The sequence below is a fragment of the Lissotriton helveticus genome, chromosome 1_2, assembly GCF_964261635.1.
Source record: "Lissotriton helveticus chromosome 1_2, aLisHel1.1, whole genome shotgun sequence".
In the NCBI taxonomy this organism is placed as follows: domain Eukaryota; kingdom Metazoa; phylum Chordata; class Amphibia; order Caudata; family Salamandridae; genus Lissotriton; species Lissotriton helveticus.
Window position 1 is genome coordinate 45,979,644 of NC_136058.1, and position 23,849 is coordinate 46,003,492.

The following is a 23,849-nucleotide window of genomic DNA, read 5'->3' on the forward strand; positions in this document are numbered from 1 at the left end:
GGAGCCAGATGGCACAAATGAAATAAAACCCAGTGGACCAATAAGAATGCCCTATTTTTCAATTTAGCGCTCACGCAAGAGTCTTTCGAGACACTTGCGGACCCAACTGTCCAGATATCTATATTTTTGTGTTCCCCAAAACTTTTGAATGGATTCAAATCCAATCACAAAAAAGTACAAACTGCATATCATGATCTACCTTCCTTTACAATTTGGTGTAACTCTGTTCAACAGTATTTGCTGTGGCCGTATCGAAAGAAGTCTGTTCAAAAAGCATTATGATTTTGTGTTTGAGGCCCCCTTTTTTCTCAGCCACACTTGGCTGATCACCCCAAAACTTTCCATGATCAACTCACCTTTTTGGTAACTTCCGTAGAGATTCATCAAATTGGGCCAAAACTATTAGCAGCACAAAAAATGTGTTTTCTATGGAACAGCTGGCCTAAATATAACTACCCAGTGGCTGTTACATTGTTGTAGCTGGAGAGCTGGGGCCAGACTTCATCCTTCAGAGGCCCGTGTTGTGACAGGAGAAGGAGTAAGCACTGACAGCACACTAAAAGTTTCAACGCAGCGTGGTACGCATGCAGGTTGCACCTAAGCACTTGCAAAGAGCGAAGACCAGGCCAAGACGGGCTCATCTTGGCTCATCGTAGCTTGTCAATTGCAACTGATAACTCTGTGCCCTTCCTTCACACAAAGGACTTGTCAACACTGCATTGTTCAGGTAACTAGCGTGGAGTCAGGACAGGGGAGGCAGGGAGCTTCAAGTATTACAAAGGCAATTCTCTAGGATCTTCTCCTACTTTAAAGTGGGCACCAGGTATATATAGTGGACCTCAGACCCAAATCTTCATTACACACCTGGACCTGTGGATACTACAGAAGAAAGACTGCTCTGCCCATTTGCTGCCAGAAGGACTGCCACTCTGCTGCCCTGCTACTCTGCTGTTCTGCTGCCCTGCATGCTAAGAAGGAAGACTTGACCTGCACCTTTCATCCTGGGCTGAAATGACTCAAAGGGTCAGCCAGTTGACCTCCTGTTCTGAGCTACAGGAATGAAATAGACTCCAGAGGTACCCTGCAACTGCCCAGGTGACCTGTTTGAGCCCTGCTGGCCTTTGCTGGAGTGAGTGCCTGAAACCAAAGAGGTTCCTCTCAGCTCCTGGACCCTGTGGCCTCAATTGAGCTCTCCTGATGTTTTGGGCTTTTTGCAAACTGGATCGTTCACACCAAGATCATACTGTCCAAGGAGCCTCTAATGCGAAGTTTGGGTGAACCCGACTCCTCACTCCACAGCAACTGTCAAGTAGGCCCAGTAGCGCAAGATCCAAACTTTGCGCTACAGCATCGACAGCTCTCGTGAGTGCCAATGAGATGCTACAATAATTTCCGTATGCTAGGCCGAAAGGATCTTTACACGGCAGCAATGGCTGTCCATGACATCCGGCCTTTTCTTCATACTACATCGACAATCATCCGCAACGTTCTTCCTGCGGCCCCTTCCAGCATGAACGCTATTCTTTGCTCTCGACTCTGACGGTAACCTTTTCAACAGGGCCGACCAGGTCCCTATATCAGGCCTGCGCTCCATTGTATGTGGTAAATAAATAAATAATACCCTATTTTTGACTAGACATATATCATAACAGATAGCTCAATAAATAAGAGTCAAGATTCGAGGTAGTAGGAGTTTTGCAGGTTTAATACAGCATAAGGACAGGAACAGGACAACCTGCATAGGAATAGGATGACAGGGCCCAGCAGCTGCTGGGGCTGGATCTGGGATGAGCGCGCTAACTTTTAATAACAATGCACGAGCATATATACATAGCGCAAACACATAGCATTACATTGCAGTAGGCGTAGCAGTGGGTGGAGCAGAAGGCGTGACGCGTAGCAGTCGCGAAAGATAAGAGTAAAAAGAGGTGTAACTGGGCGTATACATAGACATGTGGTGCAGACGTAACAGGATATGTCATGAATGGGGCGGAAACATAGGAGGGGGCTACCTAAGGAGCCGGGACCTCTAACCTAATGGTGCGCGCAAACTGGCAATGACGTGTTACGAGGAGAAGCTGGGGGCTATGAACTCTGTGCTAGGAGCAGAGACTAAAGTCTGGAGGGTCGGAGCGACATGTACCTAAACCCTATCTGGTATCTAATGTTTAGGGAACATGTTGATATAAACTAGAAGTCATGAGGGGAAAAGCTAACTGACTCTAAGACTGGACCATGCATTATTCTACATGTAGTGCGTGATGAAGAATATTAAATGACCATTAAATACAGTATTTCTCTTAATATGGGGCCGCATAGGCTAGACAATGACGGAAACTATTGATGCAGTTCAGTAGCTTAGGAATGCAGAGAAGGAGGACTGAACTGATAACTGGAACTATAACATACTTTTGGCAGACTCAGAGGCAGAGCCGGGCTGCACCGGGCACTGCGAGGCAGGAAGTAAGTGAAGGGTCGAGGATACAGGTGGGGGCTGTATCGCTCCTCAGCGAGGCTTTCAGGAGACAGGAGCTGAATCTGTGGTCAGGGCCCTTTTGAGGCCTGGAAACGGGGACTTTATAATGGAATAACGTGCACACTGGGAAACGTGGCAACGTAGCTTTACATAGGCCTGATATCCGTAGTATTCACGAGGACTGGAAAATGGCATACCAGAGGTGGACACAACTATAATTGCGTCTTGAATCGGACATGGGGAATAACATATGCATATTGGTCATGCACACATAACATATGATGGATGACACGTAGTGACACAGAACATGGCAAAATTTACTTTTCCACATTCCCTCCTTGTCACTACGTTTCCATCAGGAAACATCAATATTCATGATACCATCTATCATTTCATACAGTACCATTTGCTCATCTCGAATTGTCTTGGAACGAGATTTAGAACGGGGCTTGGGACTAGGAATACAAGAGGTAGCACACATGCTGCAAATCGCAGGGCCACATTGTATACAGAGACAGCAGCTGAATATGATTGCTACTGCGATACCTAGAAGGGACAGGACTTTCCATCCCCAGGCGGAAATTATATTCCAGAACCAACCGGACCATGTCCAGGTGCCTGGATCCTGGTGTAATAGATGGGCAATTTTATGGAGTCTGGTTATAGCTGAATAAACAGACGGCGCGTTATTTGGAATGAAAATGCAACAACTGGATCCGAGGACTCTACAGGCCCCGCCCCTATCGGCCAGTATGACGTCAAGGACGAGACGATTCTGGAGCACAACAATTCTCATAAAGGATTGCTCTTCGGTTAAGTTACCTAGAGCGGAGGCAGTCTCATCTACTACTGCTTCAAGGGTTCTTGTTAACCTACGGATTAGCTTACTATTTACAACTGTACCTAAATAAGGGAACACACCTTTATCAATATCAATGAATTGCTCTGCAGCAGTTTCAGTATAATCGACAATCGGGAGGTTTCTCTTGTGTCTGGTATGTACTAGGTAGGAATTCCTATGGTAGTCAGGTGGGGCTAGAAAAACAGGTGGCAGTAGGAAGGCAATGTAACAGGTTCCCTCCCAATCGAGGGGCAGACGAACATATGCGGTCTGACCACAAACAAAATAAGAATGACGTGAAGCTTTGAAAATAGATTTCCCACTGTCACTATACTGGATAATAGTAGTACAATCACTATGTCCTACGTGTACAGAACCATGATTTCGGACACATAATTCGCCTTTGACTGGTAGTACTGAAATAGCAGGTGAGTCTGGAGTAGTATCAGACTGAACATTCAGGACCATGAAATTCGACGAATAGTTACCTAAATTATACACTTCATTTTCTAAATCTAAACCTGTTCTGTGGGGGAAACCTTGCTTGTCTGGAAAACATGTACTGTTAAGAAAAGACATATCTGTTGAGGATGACGTTAACGTGGACCATGCTCCACACGAACCATTGTGTGAGAATGGGTAAGGAAAAAGTGGCAGAACTCCCTTCGGTGTCTGAAAAGGGGGGAGTCGACCACACACCCAACAATTAGTGGCATTGCTGGTCTGGTGTGAATAATGTAACATACGGATAAATGTGTTATTACGCATAGCGAGGCGGTATGAATATTCGTGAGGGGGCAGATCACTAAACGTGTGCTCTACTGTAGCATGAGCAGACATATTTACATGAGGAACTGAAAAACACAGATAGAAAGCATAGCTGGTGCAGGAAATCATTATGCTGATGAATAATATGAAACTCAGAAAAACGATACATGTGATTGAGCTTTGACTGACTCTCTCACTATGGGGGTCTATTTTATACATGTCAGAAACAGTCTAACCGTTTCACCTAGGGGAGGACTTATACAATCAAACTGGCTGACTTATTTTACTAGACCGTAGTTTTTGCTTATACTCCTGCTGCGGAGTTTTCTCTACCAAGGGAGGGGTTGTATCAATGTCATTTGCGGGACAGTCCTTAGGAACAATATTCTGGCAATCCTTCGAATCCTGGGAAATGTTCTTAAAGACGGGTTTCAGTCCTTTAAAAAGTTTAACATGAGAAAGGTGCACCCAGCCCTTGCGTCCTTCCAACTTCACGGCTGTACGGGTGGTGAGGAGGACCTGACGGGGCTCCTTCCAGCGTGGCTCCAGCGGACTTGATCTGTCAAAGTTCCGGACGAGCACCATCGAACCTGGAACGATTTCATGCGGTGCCACCTCGGTATTGTCTGGAAATGTGGCGGCAACCTGTGAACGACATGAGTTGAGGGCAGACATCAAGGAAGCTAGGTAATCTGTCAGCATATTACATGAAACATCAGTAATACTTCGGGGTCTAGGAGTACCCCACATGTTAGGGGGGCGGCCGAAAATGACCTCATACGGGGACAGACCTGATCTGGAATGTGCGACCATACGCATGTAAAACAGAGCGACTGGCAAAGCTACTAACCAGTCCACACCCTTGTCTTTACAGACTTTTGCTATACGGATTTTCAGAGTCTGATTATGTCTTTCGACTAGTCCAGCTGCTTCTGGATGGCGTACACAATGGAACTTCCACTGGTACCCTAACAAAAGGGAAACATGTTTCATGAGTTCGGATGAGAATGGCTGGCCGTTATCAGAATATACGACTCTAGGGAGTCCATATCTAGGGAAGAATTCACGAACCAACTGCTTGGCAGTGGTCGCGGCTGTGTAATCTGGGACTGGATATGCTTCTGTCCACCTGGACAAAGCGCATACAACTACAAGGACATACTTGAAACCTCGACATCGCTCCATTTGAATATAATCCATCTGGAGGACCTCAAAAGGGTGGTCAGGGGGCTGGAAACCACCTTGTTCCACCGGGACACTTTTACCTGGATTAAACTGACAACATATCATACAAGTACGGACTTTCTGCTTGGCTGCAGCTCGTAAATGCTTGTTGAACCAAATGTTCTGGATACTGTCTAACATAGCTTTTTCTCCTAAATGTGCTGGACTATGTGCGGTATGGATAATGACTTGAACCATAGAATCGGGGAGAAACCATGTGGCTCTACCCTTCGTTAACCATCCTTGATCTGTCTGGACCCCTCTTTGTACAGACCATTTCTTGATTTCATCGGGAGTAGCATGTGACTGTATATCTATGACATCTTGAGTAGGGTCCTTAACTGTCATGCATGTGGTCAGATCTGGAATATGTGTCTGATTAACTGGGATGTCTGGAGTCTGTGCTGTAAGCTTGGCTGTGCGGTCTGCTAAATCATTACCTTGGGAAATAATGTCAGTAACTTTCGTATGTGCTTTGCACTTCATGATAGAAATAGATGTCGGTAAATGTATGGCATCTAACAGGGCTTGAATAAGGAGACCATGCTGAATCTTGGTTCCATGAGAAGTCATGAAACCTCTCTCCTGCCAGAGCACTCCAAAGTCGTGTACAACTCCAAATGCGTAACGTGAATCTGTGTAAACATTAACCTTCAGGTTCTTGGCATGTATACAGGCTTGTGTCAGAGCAACTAGCTCTGCTGCTTGAGCGGACAGAGTATCAATACGGTGTGTTTCAATAACTTCAGTGTCAGTAGTTACTGCATACGCGGCTACTAGTTCTCCTGTACTAGTTCTCATACATGAACCATCCACATAAAGTGTCAGGTCAGGGTCTGGTAACGGAATATCTGTCAGGTCTTGTCTTGGCTTTGTCGTAATGTTAACTACTTCCACGCAATCATGTGTGGCAGAATTTGAATTAACTGATGGTAACAGTGTAGCAGGGTTCAGAACGTTGCAGCGTCTGATTTCTATGTGTGGCTGAAACAGTGTCAATTCATAACCTGTTAAACGTGCAATTGTCAAGTGCTGAGTTTGTGTTCGGTTTAAAAGAACTTCCACGGAGTGTGGGACTTGTACTGTCAAGGAGTGTCCTAAAACTATGGAATCACTTTGTCTGATAGCTAGTGCTGTGGCTGCAACTGACTTGAGGCACGCAGGCAACGCCTGGGCGACTGGATCTAATGTGCTCGAAAAATAAGCACAGGGCTTGTATTGACCTGCTTGATCTTGTGTGAGAACAGATAATGCTGTACCTTCGCATTCTGTAACGAAAAGTATAAAAGGCTTACTGTAGTTCGGTGTAGCTAGAACTGGAGCTTGGCATAGGGCTTTCTTTAACTCGTTGAAACTAAGTGTATGTTCAGATGTCCAAGGGAGGACAGTCGATACGGCTGCCTCCTGTGTCGTTAACTGTATCAGTGGCTTGGCTAGAAATGCATACTGGGGAATCCATTGTCTACAATAAGAAGTAAGGCCGATAAAGGCACGTACCTCCTTCTGGGTTCTGGGCTGGGGAAGACTCGCTATTAGCTGGATACGGTCTGGTGTCAACTGCCTACCCCTCTTGGACAGTAAGTGTCCTAAGTAGACCACTTGCTGGACACAGAATTGAAGCTTCGAAGGGGACACCTTGTGCCCCATCTCGGCTAGGAAATACAGAACCGTCAGTGACGCTCGCTCGCAGTCACGTTCAGAACGAGCTGTGATCAGTAGATCATCGACATACTGGAGCAGGGCAGTGTCAGTTGGCATGTGAATGTTGTCTAGTTGTCTCTTGAGTGCTTGACTGTAAATACTAGGACTTTCTGTGAAACCTTGAGGAGCGCGTGTAAACATATAGCTCCTTCCATTTAAACAAAATCCGAAAAGAAACTGGCTGTCTGGATGAATAGGAACACTGAAAAATGCATTCTTGAGGTCAATAACAGTGAAAAACATGGCTTCGGAATCAATGGCTGTTAACAGGGAAGAAATATCTGGGACCACTGGGTACTGAGGAATAATACATTTGTTAAGTTCCCGTAAATCAATCACTAATCGATATACTGGGGGTGCATTTGGGTCAGTACGTTTCATGACTGGAATGATCGGAGAATTGCATACATTGGAGTCAGTTTCTACAACTACTCCTTGAGCCATGAGCTCGTCAATGATTTTGGATAAGGCTGCTACAGCCTCGGGTGGCAACCTATACTGCCTGATTCGTGGTAACACTACACCTGGTTTGAGAGTCACACGATAGGGTGTGATTTGCATGTAACCTACATCAGTTGGACCTTGCGCCCATAAATGCTGCGGAACTTTAGACAATCTGGAATCAAAATCTCGTAATACATAGTGACCCTTAAAGTCACGTAGGAACAGACGTATTCCCTCCGGGGAACAACATATAACTGCACCTAATTCCTTCAGTGTCTTAATGCCTAATAGATTTTCTGGACATGACTTAGTAAGTAACAGATCAGTAGTGCGGGACAATGGACCTACTTCTAGAGTGACTGGCTTTGAAATCTCATTAACGATAGGCTTTCCTGAAAATCCAAGGGAAACATTTCTTGAGCCTGAGAGCGGAGCCCCTGGAACTTCGGCGTGACTAATTGTGGTCCTACTTGCCCCTGTATCAATCAAAAACTTTCTGTCTTTCCCTAATATTTGACTGTGAACATAGGGACCTTCTTGATCTACAGGTATCTCGATGAGAGGCAAGCCTACCTCCCTCTCTAGGCTGTTTCATGAATATGGCTGGTACTCTGGATACTCAGACTGTGCATACTGGTACATCTGCGATGTAACATGCTGTGTTGCAGCAATAGGCTGCGGTGCTGTAACTGTCTGTTGTGCATTCTGTGGCTGAGGAATCTGTGAAACTTGTTCCTGTCTAGGCGGACGTTGTCTTTCTTTAGTCTTACCAGTAGCTATGTTATGTTTCAGAACTGCACACTCGTTTATAAAATGACCTGGCTGTTTACAATAATTGCAGTTCCCTTTAACGGGAGCTGCAGGATGACTGGCTTGATTCGGACCCCTCTTCTGACTGTCTTGAGGAACAGATTGTGCAACTAGTACTTTCATTTTCGTGTCTTTCATACGTTTTCTCTCGTGTTCTTGCTCTTCCCTGATTCTATTCTGGTGATACTGGAGCATCTGGAGCATCTGGGACGGAGTATTTGCTTGCCAGGTGCTTTCGACTTTCAAAACTCGGTTTTTAATTGGTGGACTTGAATTCTCGACTAATTTGGTAACGAAAAGGTGAGGGTATGACTCACTACTTGTCTTGAGACCACTATTAATACTAAAGCACTTTTCAAACCTCGAATAAAAATCACTAATATCTTCATCTTGTTTCTGTTTACAGGCTGAGATTGCATCCCAGTCTTCTTTTCTCGTTGTTAATAATCTGGGTAAAACTTGAATCAATAATTCTGGTAATTCTTTACATTTCTCTCCAAGACCAGTACCTGGTACACGTATCTTATCTTCTGCTTCTAGGACTGCCCAATCTATCTTTTTCTCTCCCACCTCCCATTCTTTTTCCTTTAGCTTTTCATACACCCCTGCGGGTAGCAGAACCTTTAACATTTTAATGATATCTGGGTAAGTGTATTCTCCCATACGGAGCATGTCTTTTAATTCTCTATGGAACCCTGCTGGATCTTTATCATGACAGGGAATTAATTTCTTCATCTCGAGAAGTTCCATCTTTGTTATCGGAGTATATACAAACACTCGTTGCATTTCGCCACCCGTTCCTCTGACTGGGTGGACTTCTCGTAACGGATTCTGTCTGTCTATGTAGAATGATTTACTTTCTGGGGGTGAGACATGAACAAAATGCGGGTTCAAGAATGTTCTATATTTGTGGCGCTGTTCTAGAATGACACTAATTAAATCGGTACCTAGACCTCTCCATCTGTACTGGAGTAACTCGTTCAGGATATCATGTAACGGGCCTGGATCAGAATGTTGACCCTCATACAGAGTAATGAGGTGCTGGATCATATACATACCCACCAGTCGCTGCTCGGCTGGGGGCATTTTCAGGAACATTTGTGCCACTATTTCGTCCGGAAAAGTGGTAGAATCAGTAATCCATCGGACTGCTGATCGGACTAGCTCCTGTTCATGCATGGTACTTAACTCACTATAACCGATTCGTGATTTCAGAATGTGATCGGTAGCTTGAAATACTTGTTCTAGGGAACCTTGTTCTGGTGCTGAATGATGGAAAGTAGACTTGGGTTCTAGACGTAAATGGCGATCTGGAAATCTAGATTTTCCTACATACGCTATTCTGGCAGTATTCTCATCGTCTTCCTCTTCAGGATCAGAGGTACTTTCTTTCTCGCTTACTTGTGCTGCTTTACGCTGTTCGTGTATCTTTATTATTTCTCTACGGATTTTCTTGTACATACTCTCCATGGCACCAATGGTATTGTGCTTTCCTTCGGCTATATTATCACTCCATTTTGTCAGAGTTTTCATTTCTTCCGGGTCTTTAGACGGGTAATCTTGTTCTCTTATTAGACAGTTAATTAAGAACTTTAATATCATGCGCTGAATCTCGGCTTTCCTTTGAGACATGGCATCACTAATACTTTGTGGGTCATCCCCTGTACGGATGAAACGATATATCCTGTCTAGATCTTCTTTCATATTTGGCAGGGTGACTAGATACTCGGTCACTCTCCTTACGCGTACGGAATATAAAACCATATTAAACTCGCCTGGAACTGGGTCATAGACACATTCGCCAAGGGTTTGCCTGATTTCTGCGACAGACTTATTACTCTTGGGAGTACGCTGTGATGCTTGAGCATGTAATTCGAGTGCTGATAAACGTTTGTATGGCGGCGGGGTTTGAGGAAGACCTCCTCCTGCGGCCCCTAAACTAGAATCATCAACTGATGCTTTTCGTCCTGGCAGGGTCGGTAATTGTAACGTGGGCTGGACTTGTATGGCGGGCTGACCCAGGGGGGCTGTTAAGGGCACCCCGGTATCTGGAGAAGCAGGAATTACCTGATTTACAGGGACTGGCGGAGTGCGAACAGGATTTGCATATTCGGGGACTGTGTCGTCCAGATAGGACGAAATAAAAATATCAGCTGCGGTCGGTTTGTGACGTAGCTTGGTCGGAACTAACGGTGGCGGGAAATTACTGGATGCCTCTGGGGTCGCTTTTGGCAAGCCCTCAGCAAGAAGAGGATACATACCCTTAATGAGGGCATTCCTCTGTCTGTCTGATTGCTCAGTTCTAACTCGTTCACCTATCTCGATTAATTCTCTTTCTTGGGCTCGTTCTTGGGATTCTCTACTTAGTTCTGACTTTCTGATTTCTTTTTCGGTTCTCTTATGAGCTTCTTTGCGCCATAACTCGATGGCATCTTTCTGTGATTGTCTGGCTTTCTTTTTCCATAATGCTTCTTCTACTCGCATGATGCACTCGGTATCCCATGTACCCGATACGGGCCATCTATACTTTTCTTCTAACTGTTTGGTATACTCTACCCATAAATCTAGATACAATATGGCACTTATGCCATGCTTCTGATACATAAAATGACCTGGACTGTCCCTGGGCGGGACAGGAACTGCTGCTTCCAGCAGACCCTTTCTAGTCTTTAACTGACATAACTTGGAAAATATAGGCATGACTGAACTATAATCTGGACATAATACAATACACAATAAACACGAAAATCACGTCGCACTCATACCACAACATTAAAATACATGAAGAACATTATGAATAACAGTTCGAACAGAATACCACCTGAAAATACTTGAAATTTCTCGAGAACAGAACTGACTAGAACAGAAACGAGATGCACTGCTGAAACAGTACGAAACTTACCGGTCTCTTAAAGAGACACGTCAGGACCCGCATCCACCGAAGTGGACACTTTGTTTGTGGGACTGTGTACCACCAACCCACAGACCAGAGTCAATTAAATTGACCCTGTCTAGATACCACCCCAGTAACGGTACTCACCGGGCAGCAAGAACGGAAGGCCTCGGACTGGACTGGACTGCTACGACAACGAACTTCGGACTTCGGACTTCAGTCACGGGTGGACCTCCGGATACCTCGGACCTTGGACTCTTGGCTTGGGCTCTGGTCGGGACTCGCCGCGTTCCTCCACCGTCTCGTCTGGATGCTGGACCGCCTCCTCCGTCTCCTCCGTGGGCCTGAGGGATACTTGAGCAGAAATATCTGCCACTGCGCAGAAGAGTTCCGTCACGACTGCAGAGGGTCAGGGGGTCGGCGTGGCTTCACCGACGCGTGGGGAAAGGGCAGGTCCCTATTCGGGCGCCATTATGTGGTAAATAAATAAATAATACCCTATTTTTGACTAGACATATATCATAACAGATAGCTCAATAAATAAGAGTCAAGATTCGAGGTAGTAGGAGTTTTGCAGGTTTAATACAGCATAAGGACAGGAACAGGACAACCTGCATAGGAATAGGATGACAGGGCCCAGCAGCTGCTGGGGCTGGATCTGGGATGAGCGCGCTAACTTTTAATAACAATGCACGAGCATATATACATAGCGCAAACACATAGCATTACATTGCAGTAGGCGTAGCAGTGGGTGGAGCAGAAGGCGTGACGCGTAGCAGTCGCGAAAGATAAGAGTAAAAAGAGGTGTAACTGGGCGTATACATAGACATGTGGTGCAGACGTAACAGGATATGTCATGAATGGGGCGGAAACATAGGAGGGGGCTACCTAAGGAGCCGGGACCTCTAACCTAATGGTGCGCGCAAACTGGCAATGACGTGTTACGAGGAGAAGCTGGGGGCTATGAACTCTGTGCTAGGAGCAGAGACTAAAGTCTGGAGGGTCGGAGCGACATGTACCTAAACCCTATCTGGTATCTAATGTTTAGGGAACATGTTGATATAAACTAGAAGTCATGAGGGGAAAAGCTAACTGACTCTAAGACTGGACCATGCATTATTCTACATGTAGTGCGTGATGAAGAATATTAAATGACCATTAAATACAGTATTTCTCTTAATATGGGGCCGCATAGGCTAGACAATGACGGAAACTATTGATGCAGTTCAGTAGCTTAGGAATGCAGAGAAGGAGGACTGAACTGATAACTGGAACTATAACATACTTTTGGCAGACTCAGAGGCAGAGCCGGGCTGCACCGGGCACTGCGAGGCAGGAAGTAAGTGAAGGGTCGAGGATACAGGTGGGGGCTGTATCGCTCCTCAGCGAGGCTTTCAGGAGACAGGAGCTGAATCTGTGGTCAGGGCCCTTTTGAGGCCTGGAAACGGGGACTTTATAATGGAATAACGTGCACACTGGGAAACGTGGCAACGTAGCTTTACATAGGCCTGATATCCGTAGTATTCACGAGGACTGGAAAATGGCATACCAGAGGTGGACACAACTATAATTGCGTCTTGAATCGGACATGGGGAATAACATATGCATATTGGTCATGCACACATAACATATGATGGATGACACGTAGTGACACAGAACATGGCAAAATTTACTTTTCCACATGTAGGTGACCTGAACTTGTGACTTTCACCCGGGCTTGCAGGATCTGATAACCGCCAGTGGTACTTGGCGCTTTTAGGTGCTTAATTTACCTGAAATCTTAACAGTTGAATATCTCTCAATGTGTTGTTTTTGGGAAGGTGCCAAATAATTTATTACACTTTACTCTATTTTTATAAATTGGTGTGAGATTTTTTTTCTGAGCTGTGTTTCCACTTTATTACTGGTTGAAGTGCTGCAGAATCACTTTACACTTTGCCTCTGAGTTAAGCCTGACTGCTTTTGTGCCAAGCTACCAGAGGGTTCAGCTCAGATTAATTTGGAGGTCGCTTGTGTTTGACCCTGAAAGATATTGTAATGTCTGCTCTATTAGGGTTTCACCCCCCAGAACCAGGAACCCCATTACTAACATCTCCCCTTACAATTAACTGTGAATGGGCAGGCCTCACCCTTGCCCCTTTGAATTAAATTGAAACCATGTCCATTCCCACATGTTCTTCCTGTGCTAACAGGTGTCACATGCCTCACACCTAGCCCATCCTACCCAATAGGCCATAGCCACTGTCCTGCTGTGGGGGGCAGTTTTACCACCTCATTAAGGTCAAGCAATGACAGGGGCAGCTGGCCTCTAGAAGCTTCAGGCAAGGAAAAGGCAACATTCTAAAAGTAAAATTTCCTAAATATTTATCAAATATCTAACTTCACAATTGAATTGGATTTTAATAAATATTAAAGTGGTTGAACCTTTTCTCTAACTTGTCTGAACCCCAATATAGAAAAGGCAATAGATTAATCTGCACTTTAATTTTCCTCAAAGAAGAGCAAGAGCCTTGCACAGTGAAAATAGCTTTTGGTGGCTTGTCACCGTAGGGACATGCCAACATGAAATGAAATGAAATTAAATCAATGGTAATTTTTCAATAGGCCTACTGCCACTCCTAACGGACTCTCCTGGTGCTGTAATTAACAAGAGATCAGCTATGTAGAGCAAAAACCTGAATGAGGGCTAAGCAACAAGCATCTGATATTCCAAAAATCCACGTCTTTAACAATATCCTGAGCGGCCCCTCCTGTTCAATTACTCTAAGTTCCCTAGGCATACTATTCCAGACCTTTGCTCCCAGAACAGTGGCTGATCTTCCGCCTCTGGTAGCTAATTTGAATGGCGGAACCTTGAGCAAGCTTGCGGTGGTGGACCTCAATGTTCTTACAGTAGTGTGAGGCATAAATATTACTGAAAGATATCTTGGGCCCAGATGACGATGGGCTCTAAATTCACCGACGGGGCTTTTTATTCGGGTGACCCACTAGGCTCACTGCTACTGAGACATTACCCACAAATCATGGCCCTCTCCCACGGCAGACCCGAGGAAGCCCATGAAGCCCGAAATTTGAGCGCTTCTAGTTTTTTTCTGGAATCAAGGAGAAGAACACCTTTTTACAAATCACAAATTTGTGATTTTGACACCACGAAGTCAAGGGCTGGGTACACCTTAGGGTGTGTACACCACCCAGACTTCTGCACACTGGTCCTGATGAAAACCTCATAATCACACATAGGTTGAAACATGTAGACCATCTTTTTCATCTTAGCAAATTTTTTTCATCTTAGCACACGACTTGACTCACACCAACCGCCTACCTAACCAGGCAAGGGTGTCCCACAATATATTTTAACCATTGCCCAGTCACTCCGGAATAAAGTCCCTGAGTGAGTAGCATTGGACAACTTTTAACACACTTATTTTAAAGCTAATGCACATATAATAATCAAAAATACCAGCTCCACTGTAGTCAGGTGTCGCAGCACACCCAGATGGCACTTGGCTGTCTGGGTGGGACCCCGATGATGAAGCATGTCACCAACTAGGTTGGTGAGTGAGGGGTCTTCTAAGGACTAAGGTTGTCCAGATTTTGGGGTACAATAGATGCACCTTATAAAACAGAGGTTGTAAAGAACCTCAAGGGGACACTCCTCTATTTGTTGTGATGGGCTCTAAATGTCATCAGTAGGAGTTTAAACAGGATTCTTTTATGGACTGGGAGCCCATGGAGAGGCTTCAATGCAGCCGAGGCCGACACCCTACGCAGCAATCCTAGAACCAGTCTGGCTGCCGCGTGCTGGACCACCTGTAGTCTCCTCAGGATAGTTTTGTTAATTCCTGCAAGAAGACTATTGCAGTAGTCCAGACGCAATAGTATGAGAGCCACTGCCACTGTCTTCTTGGCGGCCAGAGGAATCAGATTAAAAAACGTTCTCAATGTTTTTATAAGCCCAAAACAGGTACCGGTCATTTTCAGAACATGAGGATTAAATGACAGGCCAGAGTCAAACCACACGCCTAAATTCTTTGCAACTATCACCGTCGATGGAGGCGCTGTGGTGTTATCTGGCCACTAGTCCTTTGGTTGAAAAAGATTGTTTTTACCAATGGGTAGGATTTCTGTTTTATCAGTGTTACAGCATAGATGATTATCCCTCATCCATTTTATTACTGCTGTAAAAGAGGATTTAAAGTTTTCTTCCACATCGGTAGAATTCTTGCCTAAAGACAGGATCATATGGGTATCGTCGGCGTATGACGTGATTTCGATCCCATAGTTCGAAATCAGTGAGATAAGTGGGGCCATATATATGTTAAACAACAGAGGACTTAAGGAAGTCCCCTGAAGCACCCCAGTGGAGATAGCTTATACTGGTGACAAGAAGGGTCCCAGCGAGATCACCTGCTTCCTATTTGACGGGAAAGATGTAATCCATGCCAATGCGGAATCTGATATATCGCAAGATCTCAGACTGGCTAGCAGGATCTTATATGAAATAGAATCAAACGCTGCTGACAAGTCTAAAAGGATTAAGAGTGCCTTCTTACCATCATCAATTACAAATTTGATGGTGTCTGATATTTCAAGTAGCGCCGACTCAGTCAAATGTTTTGGACGATAACTGGATTGTCTTGGATGAAAAATCTGTGCTGTCTCTGAATAACTAGAGAGTTCCTTGTAAACTATTTTCTCTGTTAGTTTACCTAGAATAGGTAAGAGAGATATGGGGCTATAATTAGTGAGATTTGAGGGACCAATGTTCAATTTATTCTTCAGAGGTTTTACTGTAGCATTTGTCCATTGATCTGGCACAGTCCCCGTGGCAAGTGATGATTTCACAATATCATTGATCACCGGATTGACATTACATTTCTACATGTCCTCCTTCAAAATACTAGGCATCATACTTTTTTGGGCTAAAAGTCTACATAAGGTCGGCCTAATAGTATTTGAAAGGAAGGATTTCAGATGTCAAAAGTGTTATTTTAACAGGCCAGACTGTGGGATTAATTTGCAGTAGTCAGGTTACATTGGTCTGAGACCTTGTATTTGGGGCAATTATAGTGGACAGCACAATAAGTGTTGTAGTCTTCAGTTGACATTTAACTTTCTATTCCACGGGTGTTCCTACACCTTATAGGAAGGCCTTATGGGAGAGTGAAATATGTCAATCAGGTATTGACCACTGTTCAAATGTTTTAGGGGTAAAAGCACTTAAACTGGGTACTGGAAAGCTGCATCACAGTGTCTAAACAAACAGCAATAAAATTCAGCAAAACAATGGGGGTGGGCATACAAAAAGGGTCATTTTCTAACAAGTGCTAGTGTCACAAATCAGAATGCACAATCAAGATTGCATAGAGTTCCATATTTGTTTGAAAAATGAGGACGTGTCTCCATTTGTAAAAAATGCAATCTTATATAAGTAAACTAATCTGCTTGGAATGCTAATTTAAAAAAAAACACAGACACACTATTGCTACTAATTGCAAAATAGTATACCACATAAATGCAAAGTGGGGTGCCTGTTCAAAAGTCATGGCATATTCCTATTAAGGTGCATGTATTGGAATGAAACAGATCCTATACTGGGTATAGAATGGATAAAATCCAGAAGGCGTTCCTGTTTCTTTTTTTTTTTTAAAGGACAGGATAGGTTCTATGATCGTAACAGGGACCTCCATCTAGAGTGTTGAGTTTTGGTTGTGTCACACATGAAAGCCCTTGGCTCACTCCCAAATGCATGTCAGTGTCTGCCTGGCCCAAAACTAACCAATGCAGCTGTGGCCACAAAGGCTGCTTTGTCTCACAGGGTGCCCGCGTGGATAAACGGCCCGAGGGTCATCACAAGGTCAGGGGTACACAGAGGCTACAACTACTCTGGAAATCTGGTGCCTGTGTATCCAGTCACATAACAGCCAGGTCTCTAAGATAATGAGCAGTATATTTGTTCTTGGAAGGTAGTGACAACATCCATTCCATGTCAAGAGAATCTGTGTGCGTGTTCAACTTTTTCTGGCCCGTCCTCTGCTTTTACACTTGTCACATCTGGGGACATTCATCAACAGTCTCTGTGGCACTGCTTATCAGAGATGCGCCGTGCACGTAAAATGTATCCCACCTCTCCATAGGTCAGGCTACATGTCGATAAACCAGGCTACGGATCGACTGGCCGGCAGGTGGTATGGGCAAGCGTGATATTCCCCACTGTGGGTCCTTAACTTGTTTAAGACGTTTAGATTTCTTGATTTGTTTGATATTTATGAAATTGCGTTCCTTGTTTACGTCTTAAATGCTTGTGAGATACATTTTCTATAATGTATTTACTAACCATTACTTGTTCTCATTTTCTACCTCTGTACATTCTAGTAATATTGCACAAAGATGCTGTTTGAGAGGCAGCTCCAGATCTCAGCATGGGCAGTGGTTGCCGAGGCAGATTTCTAATCAGTAGAGGTTAAAATCCAAATAAAGTCCTAATAAGCCCCGGTAGGAGCCACGATCCTGTATTTTACTTTTCTCAGAGGTGTCCTCTTTACTAGCTCTTTGCTGGAAGCCTAAACACCACATGGAATGCTAGTGATTGGGAAAGATTTAGCTGACTTGGTGTATGTTCCCGGGTTGGGAATGTGTGCTATTAGCAACACTTTAAGCCTAGCAGGAACTAAAAGGAAACAAATGTTAAATACCTGAGACATGTTGCCATTTACTACAGTATTGTCTTTTTACGATTCCTGAAAGCATGAGCCCGCGGGTATTGCATTTATAGTTCAAGCACTTGGCAACAGGAACATGATTCAACTCATGTCTTTAATTCAAAGTTGCTTTCAAGCATGTGCTCATTGGTTGATTTGATGTAATAACACTTGTCAAGCTTATGGACAAAAATGGCCCGAAGTCCTCGTTCACAAAGTCACAAGTCACAAATTCACACTGCGATGCACAATCCTGGTTATTCATACCCCGCCCAGTTGAGGTGCAGCCCTATGGTATCATCTCCACTCCCAGGCCCCTATTGCACTTTACAACCTTTACAGGAATGCCCCAGGTCATTCTGTCCGCCCTAAGAGGCAAGTGCGGATGTGCAGCCTGGACATGGCAAATCCCATGGCAAATCTTCAGTTAGCTGGGCCAGGACATTTCCCCATGCAGGCGATGACACCAGGGGAGGGGTTGACTCCCCTCATTGCGATCTCATGTTAAGTGGAGATTAAAGGATCCGCCTTATGTTAGTTACTTATCCAAAAACCATAATCTTCTAACTACCATCTAGGAGGAGATACATGTGTCTTCTGTTATTAGTGGTGCCGTGGGGCAATGGGGTATATCACACATGTGGGGGGTTAAGCCCATGGTTCTACCCAATCCTTCTGTTCCCAGCCATAACCCATCACCTAACCCTTGGCCTAGTGGGTAAGGGAGCATTTCCCATATGGCATCCTCTTCAGCAGCCGTCAGACCAGACATCACCTTCAACCATGTCTCCCCAATGCAGTGTTCCAATCATCAGTTGGGGCAACATCTGTGCTTCTACACACATCTTGAGGTCCCTCTGCCCGTTACTTGGTGGCTGAGGGGTGTTACCATTCATCCATCACCTCTGACCACAGATCCACTATAGGTCTCCTGTGAACCACCCGAGCCCCTCCCCTCTGGAAGGCTCCCTCCTTCGCTTGGACCCACAACATCTTCTTCCTAATCCAGGTATCCACCCTAGGCCCCACTACTGACTTCCAAGCCATAGATATTTGTATCTTTGCCAATATTAGCACTAGGTCAAGGAACCTGTTCTTAGGCTTGGGTCTAAGAAAGAACACTAAAAAGCATACCACTATGTCATTGTCTAATGTGCGTTTCAGGGTTGCATTAAGATTTGATAGGACAGTCTGCCAGTATACCTGCAGCTGGGCACACCCCCATGTCATATGCTGGAAATCTGCATCGCACAAGGTGGGCAAGGCCTAAGTTCGCCACCCGTAGATTGCCCTGATTCTGCATGACATTAATTATGTCCTCTGCATGTAGTTGTACTGGATGTACCTAAGGCGGGTGTTGCGTGACACATTCTGTGGATATGCCAGCAGTCAAACTATAGGAAGCTGTCTCTCTATATAGTGTATGAGGATGAAGTACACTGTGCAGAGAGCCCAAGCAGAGGTAAAAGCAGATCATTCTAATGCTAATTTTTACAGTAGTGCGGGCGAGGAGTTAGGCCTATCAGAGGGCAGGGCAAAGCATTTGATAAACTCACAGAGGCAATATATGAGAAAAACACTAAGAATACATCCAAGACCAATTTATAAAAACAAGAACACAGTTCTAAGGTAAGTACTTTCGGAAATATTATTTTTCAAATGTTCAGAAAATATATCACTTTTGTGTACAATTACGCACCAAAGAAAACAATCGGAAAAAAAGTTTTAAAATACATATAAGTTCAGGCAATTCTTTCATGAAGTTCACTTTCTCGTTTTAGGTCAATGTCGGGACCAAGTCCAAAGTTGCAGCAGGAGACGTTCGGGAGCATCCCGGATCGGTCAGGAGCAGTTTGCTGAGAACCTTGGATGCTGGGGTGCAAAGATAAAGGGGGCAACTTGAAAACACACTGCACAAGCGGACTTACAGGTAAGTCCTGTGGGTCTCCTAGGAGGAGGTTGCAAGGGCCTGGAGACCATGCCAGCATAGCTAGTTTGTCATTGCCCGGGCCAGTGGGACAGGGTGCAGAGAGAAGAGGTCCGATGGGCATTGTGCATCCTGAGCTCCTTGCGGTCAGGTGCAGGCAACTTGGAGAGGTAATCCAAGGCAGCTGGGCCACTCAGAATGTGAGAATCAGGTGCCTGAATGTAAGCTTGTTTCTGTTGCTCCGGTAGTCCTGGGTGGACCCTCCTACTTGGTTCTTACGATTGGGGTTCCAGTACTCAGGTAGTGGGATGCCGTGGCTCTGGTAGGTCTTGGTGGAGAGGCAGATCTGACAAAGCATGGGCGTAGTTTGCATAGCAGCAGTACACATAGCTTCATGTAGTATACTTTGAACTTCAAGTAGTACATGTAGTGTGCGTAGTATAGCTGTGTACTTGTCTGCTCTGGGAAAAAATTGCAAATGGCATCCTGCACAATGCCAGTTATGATAAAATAAGTACCTCCATCTTTATAGGCTAAAGCGCATATAGTACTTTCACACAAGTGAGACTGAAAAATTAGCAAGCAGTGAGAGAGGGGATGATTTTGGGATCCTCCCTAACCTAGGGGGCGTACCAAACAGATGCCTTGAAAACAGAAATGCACATCTTATTGAATAATTTGGTGGTGGTCTCATCCTCTTTGGACCAACCCAAGCACCGTTAGTGGCAAAAAAACATTCCCAAGCAAAGGCCCTGCAAAGCATTATGGGATGAGATTAGCAGTGGGCAGTGAATATTATATAGTATCCAATATCAAAATAATTCTACAAAGAGCTGCAGTTCAACTGGTGGTTACTAGATGTCCCTCGCAAGTCAAATGCAAATGCTTGATGAAAGAGTTTCAATGGTTTTGCATTTGACTTGTGAGGGACATCTAGTAACAACTAGTGGAACTGCAGCTTGATGTAAGAGTAATTTAAATGCCTTGCATTTGACTCGTGAGGGACATCTAGTAACAACTAGGTGAACTGCAGCTCTTTATGGAATTATTTTGATATTGGATACTATAATATTAACTGCCCACTGCTAATCTCGTCCCATAATGCTTTGCATGGCCTTTGGTTGCGTTTGTTTTTTTAACTGTGCTTGGGGTGGTCCTAAGAGGATGGGACCACCACTGAAGTTCAACAAAATGTGCTTTTTGTTTATGCTCTTTGTGTTCAAGGCATCTGCTTGGTCCTCCCCCTAGGTTAGGGGGGATCCCAAAATCATCAGCTCTCTCATTGCCTAATATTTTAATTGTAAAAGTTCACTCTGGTGAATTGGTTAGATGCTTTTAAGCATGTAAAATTGCTTTTTCAAAGCATCTGAGGATGTTGTTGATTTAGATGCTACGCTATGTGATTAAGCACAGTTTTGGTGCTGTACTATGTGCAATTTGCAAAGTGCGAATCAGTACAAACTTTGCATGCTCCATTAGCGTAGCATAGTATTATGCCCAGGGTTAGATCTGATCCTCCAGAGCTGTTGTACTTCTTTTTATGTTGGTGCTACATCAAGCTCATTGGGGAGCTTCAAGTCAACACCCTAGACTTTAGGGGATCGGTGCCTGTGGTGTGCAGGGGAATGACACCTTCACTCCAAGGGAGCTTCTTGACAGTTTCTTGAAGACTGGAGGTGCTCTGGGGTTCTTGGATTCCTTTCAGGTTTCAGGAAAATACAGCAGCAGCAGCAGTTGTCAAGTTAGGAGCAGCAGGCAGATTTTGGCACCGTTTTCCTCTGCAGCAGTGCTTTAGATCTTATGCAGCGGATTGTCTTTGTCCTGGTCTTCTCTTGTCTGTTGAGTTTAATGTTTAGGTCTTGGGGGGCCACTTAAATACTTAATTTAGGGGCATTACAAGGGGAGACAGGGAGTAGACAATTGGCTAGGGTGTCTACATCCTTTAGTGACCCCTTCCAATGGTATGGGGCACTATCCTAGCCCTCTTTGGAGGTTTCTCCACCATTCCAAGATGGTGGATATTCAGGAGAGGGGTTCATATTTCCTGCCCCACCGTATGGGTGTTTAAGGCTAAGTTGGGACCCTGTTCCTCATCTAAATAATGTTCCCATCTTTCCTCCTGGCAAAAGTGAAGCACAAAAGTGGACTTGGACTCCCCCACTATCTAGAGGTACTTGGGTTGGATTTCAAAAGCGACATTGCCTTTGAGGCTTCCTGCCCAGGAAAGCCATCCTGTCCTGGGAGAGGTGTGAAGCACCTTCGCACGAGGCAGACTTTGTCTCTGTCTTCTGAGGGCACCGGTTCTCACCCATGAGGTCAGAAACCTGTCTGGTGGAGGCAGGCTGATGAAAAACAGCCAGGAACCATACCACTTCTTGCTAGGCTTTCATAGGTCTCTCTAAAATGATTTATTAGTACAAGGTGATTGGTACCAAACATCTTAGAAATCCATGAAGCCATCATGGATCTAGGAAACTTGCGTTTACATGTATCCAAGCCCTGTTCACTTACACCATCTCAGAATGGATTGGACATTGTAGGGGCATATCTGCTCATGCAGGTATGCATATACCCACACATAGGATATAGGGCACTCTTTCTTAGGGCTAAAGGTCTGCAGTAGGGGTGACTTACCTATATCCTATGCAGTGCTTGGGAGGCATGGCACAAAGGGCTATGTGCTATGTCAATTCTTCCTATTTGTCTGCACAAAGACACACAGTCTGCTATGGCAGAGTGCATAGACTTGTGAGGGGTCCTTGGGGTGGCACAACCAGTGCTGCAGCCCCTGAGGTCCCTCTTCAGTGCCCATGTCCTTGGTACCAGGGGTACGGCTTACTAGGAACTTAACGGGTAGCTTAAGTTGTGGCATTCATGATACAGAGTTCTGAGAAAGAGATCTTACACTGGTAACCTGGTTAGCACGGATCCAGTTCACATACTGTTTGAAATCACATCAAGCATCAGGCAAAAACTGCTGGCTAACCATGCAAGAGACACTTTCCTACACCCTCTCATTCAGTGTCTGGTATATCTCGGCCCTGCTCAGTGGTACAATGCCCATTGATGGTTTCCAAGAGCTTTCTAGCCATAACATTCAGTGCCTTGTAGAACCATGTAATCAAGTGCCTCCCTGTCCACATCGTCCGTAGTAGTTGGAGGACTAAGTAGGTCATGGGTTCTAGGTCTCCCTACCACCATAGTTCACTGAATATACGTGATAGTGCCTTGTACAAGAAGAATTGGCCTGTGAGTAAGTCCATTTGCTCCATCAAGTCTGGCAGTGGGATTGGGGTGCCAATTTATCGCTCACTGTTACTATCCCTGCGTCTGTTCAGGAGCTCATCTGCCCTGAATTAAGTTAGCAGATCCCCATGTGGCAGCCCTGCCAGTGGTAGCTCTTATGCGTAAAGCACCGCACCGCCCACTTGCTTCAGACTTTTTTTTTTTTATAAAAACAACGGGGTTGACACTGTGTCCCTCAGAACCTGGCTAATAGGTAATTAAGAAAAAATTGGTCTGTCGGGTTCAAACAACAGTAATTTATCCAAACAGTTTTCTTATACACTGCTACTAATAGAACCAACAAACCACCTCTGAAATATTGAGACAATTCCTTACAATGAATGAAAAAGGAAATCTTGCATATTACTTTGTAATCTCTTTATACAATTTTCTGAATCAAAAAATAATTTCTGTACATTATATACAATAACTGTCAATATATCAAATATAGTGCAAGAAGTTGTGACATTAGTGAATAGTGAACCTGTGATAAACAAAATACATCCAAATTTAATGAACTCAAAATGTAGAAAAACTATACACGTATGTACAGAGTATTACTTCATAAAGGCCATCAACTAGTACAATCTGGGAACCCTATGATTTCTTCCAAGTTCGTTGGGGCTCCAAGTTTATGTGGCCTGTGAATAGATGTCGACGTTTCGACCCTTAAAGCGCCAATGTTTGCAGTCGCAGCGGATCTTTATCAAGACAAATATGCGCGGCACGACAGTCTACAAAGTAAGTGAGAAGGAATAGTCAGAGGGGGTTCTTTTTAA